A 10979-nucleotide genomic window follows, 5' to 3' on the forward strand; every position below is an offset into this window, starting at 1 on the left:
ATTATTATGACTGTTATTAGCAATAGTATTAAACCATGGAGCTTGGTCAGCTCGCTGATACTGTGCTGAGGATTCTTGGCAGGTCTCTGGGAGATGTTTTGGACAGCAAAAGATCAGACTGGAGCTCATTCTTGATGAATGAGGGACATAACATTTTTGCTTTGGCTTTGGGACCATATTTTTTTATTATTTTCAAGACAGCTCCAAAAGGGGGCTGATAAAAGACTGAGAAGACAACTTGGTGTGTCCATGTCCAACTTTGCTATTTGTCTTTTCACTGCACTAGAGTGCATCAGATAATATGTATTTTAAGCTGAACTAATAAAATACTGTATGTATCAACCCAGCACCAGACTTAACATTAAAGCAAGGAATATGATTCCTGAAATCACATTCAGGAAAGATAAGTTCACAGTGAACTGAGGCAAAGAAAAGTTATGAAGGTGTCTTGAGAAATGGAGGCCTTTCTTTTTAAGAGAGTTTTGCTTAGCCTAGCAAAATGAAGGCAGATATGTGATATAGTTCTCCCTATAAATATATCAAAGGAGCATCTTCTCCAGCAGGTAGAAAATCTATTTAGGCAAAAGGGTGAAGTTGGCACAACAGCAAATGCATATGAATAAATAATATTCAAATGATAAAATTCAAATTGGCTATGAATTTAGACTGAAAATTAAAAGAAATTTACCATCAGAGCTCTGAGATTTGGGAAAAGCCTTCAAGTGAGAAAAGGAAGAGAAAGGAATTTTAAAGATTTCATAAGGCACAGTTATTTATGACAGGTTATGATAAAGACTATAGGATCTTCTTGACTTTGATATGCCTCAGAGAGGATCCCCTTTCCTTGCCTGGAGGCTAAGCTTGCTGCACATGGTGTCTGGGTGGGGTTTGCCACGTGCCTGTGCAGGCACTGAAAACCCTAAGCCAAAGAGATCTGCACTGTTTGGCCTGGAAGTCAGGGAGGGCAGTTAAAACCTCAAGCCACTTACATTTCAAAACAAAATTCCATGTAGTACAAGAAAATACTTTGGGTTCTTCCTTTTTCCTGCATTTTCTTGGTAATTTAGGGTAATACTCTTTTATGTATTGTCGGTGTTCTTGTATCCTCAATTTCTCTTTCTGTGGGTCCAAACCAGGTGAGTCCCAGTTCCTTTCAGGCTAGGCAAAAAATTACCATCAAGTAGCACCTTAGGGAGGGGATAATGAAGGGCAAATGAGTATTACAGCCACAAGAACACAGGTAGGATAAAGGTGGTCTGTGATGGTTCCGTTTGCACTGCAATACTGCAGGGGCGCTGGCATCCCAAGTGAAAACTTCTTGGAGCAGAGGGAGAACTGTTCAGATGAAAGGCAGTAAGTCTGAAACCACTACATCAGAAATTAGAGTGTGCTTATGTCCCAGGAGTAAATTAATCTAAATAACTATTAGTGCAAGTCATGATGTCACTAAGGGAGAAACAGAAGAGAAAGCAAAAGCTGTAAATAAACCTTAAGAATAGACAGTAGTGAGTAGAAAAAGCACATATTACAAACCAAAAGGAGGCATAATGCCAAACATAGGACAAACATCACCAAACCTTATCAGGGGCTGATTACTGCCGAATTCATTCAAATCCTTCATCTGTGAGAAACCACTGGGGATATGAATCCAAGGAGATTAGAATCAGTTGAAATATTAGCTTGAATACAACAGCATAAAACCTCTAAACATCACTCTGGTAAACAGGCTTTATATACCAGGGCTGATTGCAAGCTGCCTGCTTGTATAGTGCAGAGAATGAAGCCTTAAACAATTGTGTTTCTGATTTCATGCAAGTTTTAGGCTTGTGTAATTCCAATGGCTGATCCAGAGTACACAGGCAGAATAATTGCTATTTGAAAAAGAAGAGCAAACGACATCTCCTCTGTTAAAATGTTCTTGTTTCATCGTCTTACACCTTGCATTTGATACCAGGTATTTGACAGCAGCTTTGGAAGAGTTCCCTAATCAGCTGAATTCAAATGGTCCAATTTCAATTTTCTGTTTCAGGTACAACAGGACAGCAACCAGTGCTGACCTCTGTCCCATGAACAGAGCTCTCCATCCTGAGCTGTTTGCCCGTGCTCTTTGTTGTGGACTTCTTCAGCCCATGAAGGAGCACACTTCTACACACGACATACCTAATCACCAGTCACTTACAGAATTTGGTTCAAAATCAGAGGAAAAAAAACATATCTCAGTTCTGAGTGAGCTGAGCCCCATTCTGACCCAGGAGAAACATCCAAGAGGCACACACGCACCAACAGCAATATCTGCACATCTATTAAGCCCCTCCAGAAATGTTGATTCCCCCACATCCTTGGGCAGTCTGTTCCAAAGCTTTTCACTTCACATTTCTTCAATGAAGAATTTTTTCCTAATATCTAATCTAAACCTCCCCTGGCACAACTTGGGGATACTCCCCATCATCCTATCACTTGTTACTTGGAAGAAGAAACCAACCCCCACTGGCTCCTCCTGTCAGGGGGTTGTAGAGAACAAGAAGATCCCCCTTGAACCTCCTTTTCTCCAGACTGAGCCACCCCAGCTCCCTCAGCTGCTCCTCATCAGACCTGTGCTCCGGACCCTTCTACAGCTCTGTGACCTTCTCTGGTCTCACTCCAGCCCCTCAATGTCCTCCTTTTTGTGAGAGACCACACACTGAACAAAGTTTTTGAGATGCGGCCTCACCAATGCTGTACAGAGGGACAATCACTGCCCTGATCCTTCTTCTGGCCCTTCTGGCAGATGGCATGACATTGGTGACCTCCAGTCACCCCACACCTCCTCAGCAAGCCCAGACTGCTGGCAAATGATGGAGAGTGGCTCTGTGAGCACTTCCACCAGCTCCTTCAGTACCTTGGGTGGGTCTGATCCACAGACTTTAGCCCTGTTTGCTGACCATTTCCCTTGGGATTATGGGGATTATTTTTGATTTGGAGTCCTTCCCCCCTGAAGCTGTTGAGAGCAATTTCTCACCATGAGGAGCAATAATCAGTCCTGCCCATGCCTTGTGAAAATCACAAAAATAGACACTCTTGGTCTGAATTTCTCTTGCCCCTTATCTGTGTATGTCCCCAAGCTTATGGCTGCACATAAGGCAGGGAGTTCATAAGCTTAATAACCACTTGACTTTCACAAATACTTTCTGCTACAAGATGCTGAACAATTTAAAAATGTTCCAGTATTTATATTGCATCCCAGATTAAATAACTGTTGTCATTTTCTGCCTTCATTGTTCTCATAGTCAATTCAATTGAAAATAGGCCCATTAAAAGTATTCATTTGTAAAATATTGCACTATAGCTATTTTTTTTTATTTAGCAGTTCTGAAAACACCTACCAAGTGATTGCCATTTAAAATCCACTTAAAGGCCAATTTACACAACATTTGTGCTTGTGTAAATAAGGTTTGCTGTTATGCTAATGTGCAGTTGCACCTCTTGTGCTGTTTTGGAGGATAATTCACAATTTTAAATTGTGCTGTATGACAGAAGAATTCAAGGATGTTTTAATCACAGCTTTCGTTTGCATTAATCAGATGTAAAAGCACATACTGTTTTGTCTGCCGCTGAGAAGCAGGCAGTGCAGAGACAAATGACTGAAAGGAGATTTACAGTTTTTCTACCTCAAATTTCCAATTAAACCTTGGGTATTTAGTTAATACTCTCAACTGGAAGTCTCATGATAGGGGCAATACACAGGAAGATCTATAACACCATTTGAAAAAACCCAACAACAACAAAAACCCAGAAGCCAAACTAAAAATCAACCTCCACAAATTTGCTAACAATAGTGTTTTCATTTGAAATAACTGTAATTTTTCCTCTGGGTATTGCTGCAGATTATGCATTTTCCTTCATGATTTTTTAATGAAGGACTAATTTACCTGTTGTCCGAGAGCATTATAGACTGTAAGTATGATTATTTAATTCAGCACAAAATCCAGCATGTCAAGATTAATTCATATTTACTAAATGTTTATAAATTAGGTGTCTAAATCTTCATGGATGAATGCCAACTTGTACTAAGACTTATTTCTTTACTTCACAGACGTTTCCATAAGTGCTTATAGCCATACTGCAGAACTAGAAAGAACTGATAACAACAATATATTTACAAATCATCTGCTGAGACCATATAAACTCTATAAAGCGGGATTTTTTAATTATAGGTTATACAGTGGCTGGAAAAATAGAAATGTAGTGCAGAAGTAGCTATTGCCTACTGCAATACAAATAAATACTAATAATGTGTATACATTAGTGTACAATTCTATAAAGACTGGAATAAATATAGTAGTAACATTCCTCTGCTCCCACTCATTTGAGAGCCAATCTGCATAATGTTTTCTCTTCAGAAACACTTCCACAATGTATTTAACCCAGCTTCTGGATTGGGCTGGGTTTTAAAATGCTCTTTAAGGGCTTCTGGTCAGCACGTCCCAACAGACACTGTTCAGAGATTCCTATGAGCCAAAGATTTTATTTACATTCGTGTTTAATTCCCTGGCACAACACCCTATAATCCGTGTGTTCATAATTCCTGTGCATTTAACCACTTAAATATAATGCAGGTGTAATGGGGTAATGCTTAAAATGTACTTGATGGCTTTTTTATCTAGCTATCCTTCCTCCAAAAATCCTTCAGTTATCCCTTTCTGGAAGCTGTTGATCTGATCCAAGCTCTTCTCAAACTGTCCTCATTCCTCCAGACAGGACCCCAGACTGGCATTCACACCAGTGACCAGGGAACGCCCCCCTGCTGTATTTAAGGCCAGAAAGTTGTTATCTATTTGCCTTCAAAGCATTTACTGCACCACTTGGGCTGTGATGATTAAACCCTGAATGACACTCTACTGTCAAAGATGCACCTCCTTGCCAAGAGCTTGTCTCTACCACCATCACAATGTCTGGAGTCAGAGAATTGCTTAGGTTGGACAAGACTACTAAGATGGTTGCCTCCAAGAATTAACCCAGCACTGCCAGGCCCACCACTAAACCGTGTTCCCAGGTGCCACAATTACATGTTTTTTGAACTCTTCCAGGGACAGAAATTCCACCACTTCCCCAGTTTCACTGCTTGACCACCCTTTCCATGAAGAAATTTTTCCTAATATATAATTTAAACCTTCTCTGGTGCAACTTGAGGCCATTTCCTTTTGTTCTATCCCTTGTTACCTGGGGGAAGAGAGCAACCCCCACCTCGTTACAGCCTCCTTTCAGGCAGAAGCAGCAGGGCCTGTAACAACATTTTTACCAGGTAACACAGTGCAGGGTTGATACACACTGCACCACGTGCTTTGGGAGAGTCATTTGATGAGTGGGAAGCAGCTGGGGAGCTACACACCAAAACTCACCCACAGTGTGGCTCTGTGATTTTCAGAGGCTGCACTATCATAAGCCTCATGCATACAATGCTGCAACTAATCCTAACAGAAGGTTTAGGCAAGCTGACTTTTATTGCTGACAAATTGAGGCTCAAGAACATGTTGCAGTGCAATGGATGGCATGGAGCTGGTCATCTGTCAGACAGGATCTCAGCTCAGACTTTATTAATATTCATGGTTGGAAGGCTTCCTTGGATGTATGTGCCTCTTCAAAACATTCATTCCAGCTCAGTATCAACACTTGAAATAGTGAGTTTTAGCAGTGTGCCCATAAAATAAATTCCCGCCACAAGCCTTCCTTGCAACAATGAAGTGAATGTTCTTTAACATAGCTTGTTGTTGATAATAAATTTAATTACACATCTCTTATGAAAAAGCAGGGAGAATCTGGGCATAAATTGTCGCTGCTCTGAAGGGAGCAGGAAGGTCTCAGTGCTGATGGAAGCCATTTTCAGCACTGAAGAATATCTCCCAGTTTTCCCCGTGATGCTGTTTCCATGTTTTACCTGCTCTTTTTCCCCTTAAGCTGAGGCACTCCAAGCAGACAAGCAGAGCTGTCACCCCATGCAGAGAGGCTGCAGATGGCACAGAACTGCATGGCCAGTGCAGGGTGTGCAAGAGGATGTGGAAGATCTTTTCAACTCCTAAGAGCTGGAACAACAAAGTCCTCAGCCCATTCAGAGCTACTTGGCTGGCAGTCCCATATCCTAAACTTTGCTGTCCCTGAGGAAGGACTGGACCTCCTGAGAGTGATAAAATGCTCAGCCAGCTTCCTGAAGTGTCTCAGACGCTATAGCGTTGAAACACTTTAAAAACCACCTTTGACAATATATTAAACTATTTCTGTCAGTGCCTCCACAGCTCATCTGATAGATACTAATGGCTTCCAGCAACAGTCCTATTTAGCATGATTATTGTTTTCATTTTTTAAATGCACTCCATGCTCAGTTAGTGCTAGACACACCTTCATTACTCCTATCTGTTTGGAGGATCGCAGCCTCCAGACTGACATATGAGACATCTCAGGATGGCTGAAAACAGTTCATTACGTGAATACATCACAGATCCTGGTAACATCAATTGCAGTAACAATTCTTAATGCAGCTAATAAGGTGTTAAAAGTCCCTACAGTTTTTTTGGTTATCTGACTTGTTTAAGATACCAAGCTGGGTTTTCATCACTTCTCAATTGGAAGGTTTAGCAGATTTAGGTTTTGTTAAAAACATATATATTCTGTAGGTATGCATTTTTTTCAGAGATTCCTCCACCCTTATAAAGCAAAGTGAAAAGTGCAGGGGAATTACTGAGCACAAAATGATGTGCCAGTTGCAGCAAATACAGATTGCCAGACACTTCCCTGATCACTGACAGCTGCAGAAGTTTATGTTACAATCCTACAAACAACAAAAATCTGGACTACTTTCTTCTTTATGCCAGGACCCGTTTAAAAGAGGAGCTGTTTGTCACACGAGGTGTAGAGAACAGAATAAATCTAGCACTAAAGAATAACCATTCCAACATCCTGAAGTACTCTTACCCAATAATACCCCTTCTGGATGGCAAGACTCACGCACTCTCTATTATTTTCTATGGATCTCAACACACTGAATTTAGGTCAAAAGTGACAAACTCTGGAGAGGAATGAATCAAGTTAAATTATATCAGATATTAAACTAAAATAACACCCCTCCACTCCAGCAGATTTTCCACACACAAAGATTAAAGAAAAAATCTACTCACTACACAACTGCATTTAGTCCCTAAGAGCTCAGTAGTCTGCTGGGTCTGTGACTTCATCAGCACAAACACACCCTTTGATGACTGAGTTCAGATCCTGAAATCAGGCAGCAAAGTTCCATGTGCATACATTATTGAAGTTTAACTCATGAAGTTACATCTCAATGGATTGGTCTAGTGCTAATAATCTGTTTCCCTCTGTCCTCCACCTCTGCTTTATGTTTCTCACAAATCCTTTTTGAGAGATGAGAAATAAAAAAACGTTTTACTCTCTGTCTATTTTGTCCCTACTTCATTGTCCCTGAGAGCAGTCACCAGGGAGGTATCAATGACCGAAAATGGCCTGAAGAACCAGATATGGAGGAACCTGCTGGGGGCACTACTGAGGATGGCATTGGGTAATCTGGGGGCAGATTTCCCTATATGTCTGCTTGTATCTGTTCTGACAGCATATAAGAGACATGCAGTTTCCAGACTGTCAGTACAGCACATTACAGAAACATTAAATTCCCTTAAAAAATAAAAATCTCGGTGTCTGAGTTATAAACTTCTCCATGATAATGGTAATGGAAACATTTCTATGTCCCTACAGCTATAATGGGATTCCCACAGTAATCCTACACTGTTTATGGTGCTGATAATTTAAATAATGCCTTCTACATCTTTTACTTATCCCCTTTTTTCATGGTGCTGTACACAGTTGGCATCCTTTCAATGACAAACACTGAGCAAAGTGCAGCAATAAATTATTTCCTCTTTGAATCCTTTTACTAAAGGGAAAAAATCTATGTGCACACACAGCACCTTGAGTCCAGCTAGTTAATCAGTTGCATTATTATTGCCACCCACCTCCTCCTGTTAAAAAGCCAGATTTTTCTACCATTTGTGCTGCTTTTAATCCATAGGAAGTCAATTTTCCACTTATATATTAGTTTATTTTATATTTTCAAATTGATTCTACTATACATTGATTTCCTGTTGTGTGCATTGTATCCCGAGCTAGGATTATACATTTAGTAGAAGTGGATATTCCTGCCACATAAAGGTTGCTGCAGCTCTATAGGACCCTTATCTTGAAAAGGGAGAGTCCAATTTTATTGAAACGGCTAAAATCCCACTTAATTGAATTTTTTTTTTCCTAAGATGTACAAGCTTAGAGACTTTTGGTTTCCAATTCAACTTCAGCTTCGCGGTGTTTAAATTTCCAAACCCATAAAGACCTTTATGAAAAAGAACTTACAAATATTGTATTTCTGATATGGTGAATTACTGGAGAAGCTCAAGGTAAGAAGCAGTGAAATATCAATAGTTTGTAGAACATCTTTTGATCATGCTGGCTTTTCATGGCCTGTTTAACACATTCCTATGGAAAAAGATCGTGTTTGAACCCACATTTTACAATGTTAGAGTTCTGAAATGCTGCAGAGCAGAATTAGGGCTGTGCACTGGAACAGAAAGAAATCTGCTATCTGAAAACATTTGATGCAAGAAGATGAGGCAACAAGAAATCCTAGTTCCAGGGCAAAATTTCTGGCTCAACTCACAGCCACCAGGGTTTTGTCCTCAATTCCAGGGAGTTTCAGCTCCAAGTGCAAGACAAATTTTTCCTGATTAAACTGCTGCTTACTTTGCCCCCACCATTAAATTTTAAGAAACCATATCCTTGGGTGCCCTTACTTCTTACGTAGAAATAGACCTCAGAGAATTTTTGTTTGTTTGTTTGTTTCAAAGAAAAGTTACACCTCAGAGGAAGCCTCTGGCCTCCCTAGTTTTACTCCTGAGTTTGATTCTGCCTCCTAGTTTTTCACTCTTTGTCCACCCCAGACATGGCCATGCTTTCCATCTCAGAGAACGCCATGATTATGGAATCTGCCCTTACCAATATCAGACCCAGACTCTGTAAGTGGGTCTGTGAGCACATTTGCACCACTGTCCACCTTTCAACCAGGCTTTGCTGGGAAACCCCTGCACAACAGGTCTGCAGCAGGACCAGAGCCTTCACCAGGACTTCCTCCATCCTGGGTGTGTCTGCAGCTTCTTCCTGGGCACACTGATCATCCCACAAGCTAATGATGAGCACAGCAGGAGCAGAGATGTGCTCAGGAGAAGACGCAATAAGAGGAGTGTCCCACTGCCCAGAGGGAGTGCAAGCAGGCAGCCAGGCATGTGCCTGTGCTCCCACTGCAAAAGCCTTTGAAGATGAGTACCCAGCTTATATGTTGAACACCAAGGCTGACGTGTAGAAACAGAACTAGGTAATTAAAGTAATGCTTAGATTTGAACCAAGTCATTTTTGCAAATCCCAAGGGTTCAGTATTTATAGTTGTTCTACAGTGGAAAATTAGACCCCAAACTTGTAGGTCCACGGAGCTTGGAGAGCCAGGCCCCAAAGTGACTGAGATGCCAGTAAGCCACAGGGTCAGGATTTTCATGTGAGTTTGCCTCATCCAAAGCCACGCAAAGCCAAGTGAAGCCCTGCCACCTTGAAGTCAGCATCATTTTGCAACCATCTCACACCACGGAATGTGCACAGTACACAGCAACAAAGAATGTGGTCCAAGGGGCTTGTAGGAGGCTTGTGATGTGATTTCTGGCCTTGATTTTATAGGTACTTAAGAAACAGCTGTATAAAGCCCAGCATCTGGTAATTAGATATGAGAGGGCTGAATGTAAGGCCTGAAGAATAAATCTTGCTGCCCGTTGTGCTTGCAGAAGGAGGGAGGAGCTGCAGAGTATCTTTCCTGCCCTGACAGAGCAGTGGTGGCTGGCCTGAGTTCCCTGAGGAGCTGAAATGATGGGCTGCTGTAGGGGGAAGAGAGGATCCCTTACCCTGTCAAGTAGGTAAGGGGCAGTTGATGTCTGGTTCAAACTAGAAAAGAGCAAAATTTGGTTAATGTTGCTGGGCCAACAGCTCTGAGGAGGAGGTGCTGGATGGATTAATGCCCTCCTCTTCTCTAGTAGCAACAAGGGAAGTTTCAGCCTGTCATTTCTTTGCAAGAGCTACATTTTTGCGCCAAAGGAATACTGGCTCATGGATTTCCCTCTGCGGAGTCTGTGCCTGTTCCCAGGGGTGAAAGGTGCTGTTTGCTGGGGACAGCCAAACAATCTTGCCAAGGAAATGCCAAAGGAAGGTGGCAGAGGAGTGAACACACACTTGCATTCTGCAAGGCAGTTTTCAGGCAGGACTGGATCTCCTGCACTCTGCACAGCCATTTCTGCTTTACTCCCTACCCCAGGCTCTTTGCACTTGCACCATCATATAAAGCAGACCCAGGCTCTTTGCCCCTCACCCTCTGCATGTGAAACCCATTTCAACCCCTTCCTCCCCCCCTTTTCTGTACATTATTAAAGGATTCAGACTGTCAGTACCAGAGAGACGATGGAGGAGCCACATGGTCATGCTGTTGTAGCCTCCTGGCCCTTTGCCCCTTCCCCTCTCCCCAAGCCCCTCAGTGCTTTCTGGGTTTTGTTCACTTCCAGAGACCTTCGTTATTTGAACTGCAAGCTCTTAGGGTGCAAAGACTGCAATTCTTGTGCATGCAGTAATTAGAACATAATTAATCAACAACAATAAGATGAAAGTGTCTCTTTTTTATTCTGCACTTTATAACTGGCAAAGGAGGAACCTTATTTCTCAACAGATATTATTTTCTCTTTCCAGATATACATCTCTGCAAAGAAAGATTTTTTTCCTTTTAAGTCCTTTTTACACTTTCCTCACTGAAATATATTCACAGCATCCCCTCCACTATCCCCCTAAGTGCTGTGAAAATAAAAAATAAAAACTAAATCTGCCCCAGTGTGGAACATCTCTTTTAAAATGTCACCATGTTT

The sequence above is a fragment of the Chamaea fasciata genome, unplaced genomic scaffold (genome assembly GCF_029207755.1).
Source record: "Chamaea fasciata isolate MVZ Bird 193981 ecotype frontalis unplaced genomic scaffold, bChaFas1.0.hap1 SCAF_6, whole genome shotgun sequence".
Lineage (NCBI taxonomy): Eukaryota > Metazoa > Chordata > Aves > Passeriformes > Sylviidae > Chamaea > Chamaea fasciata.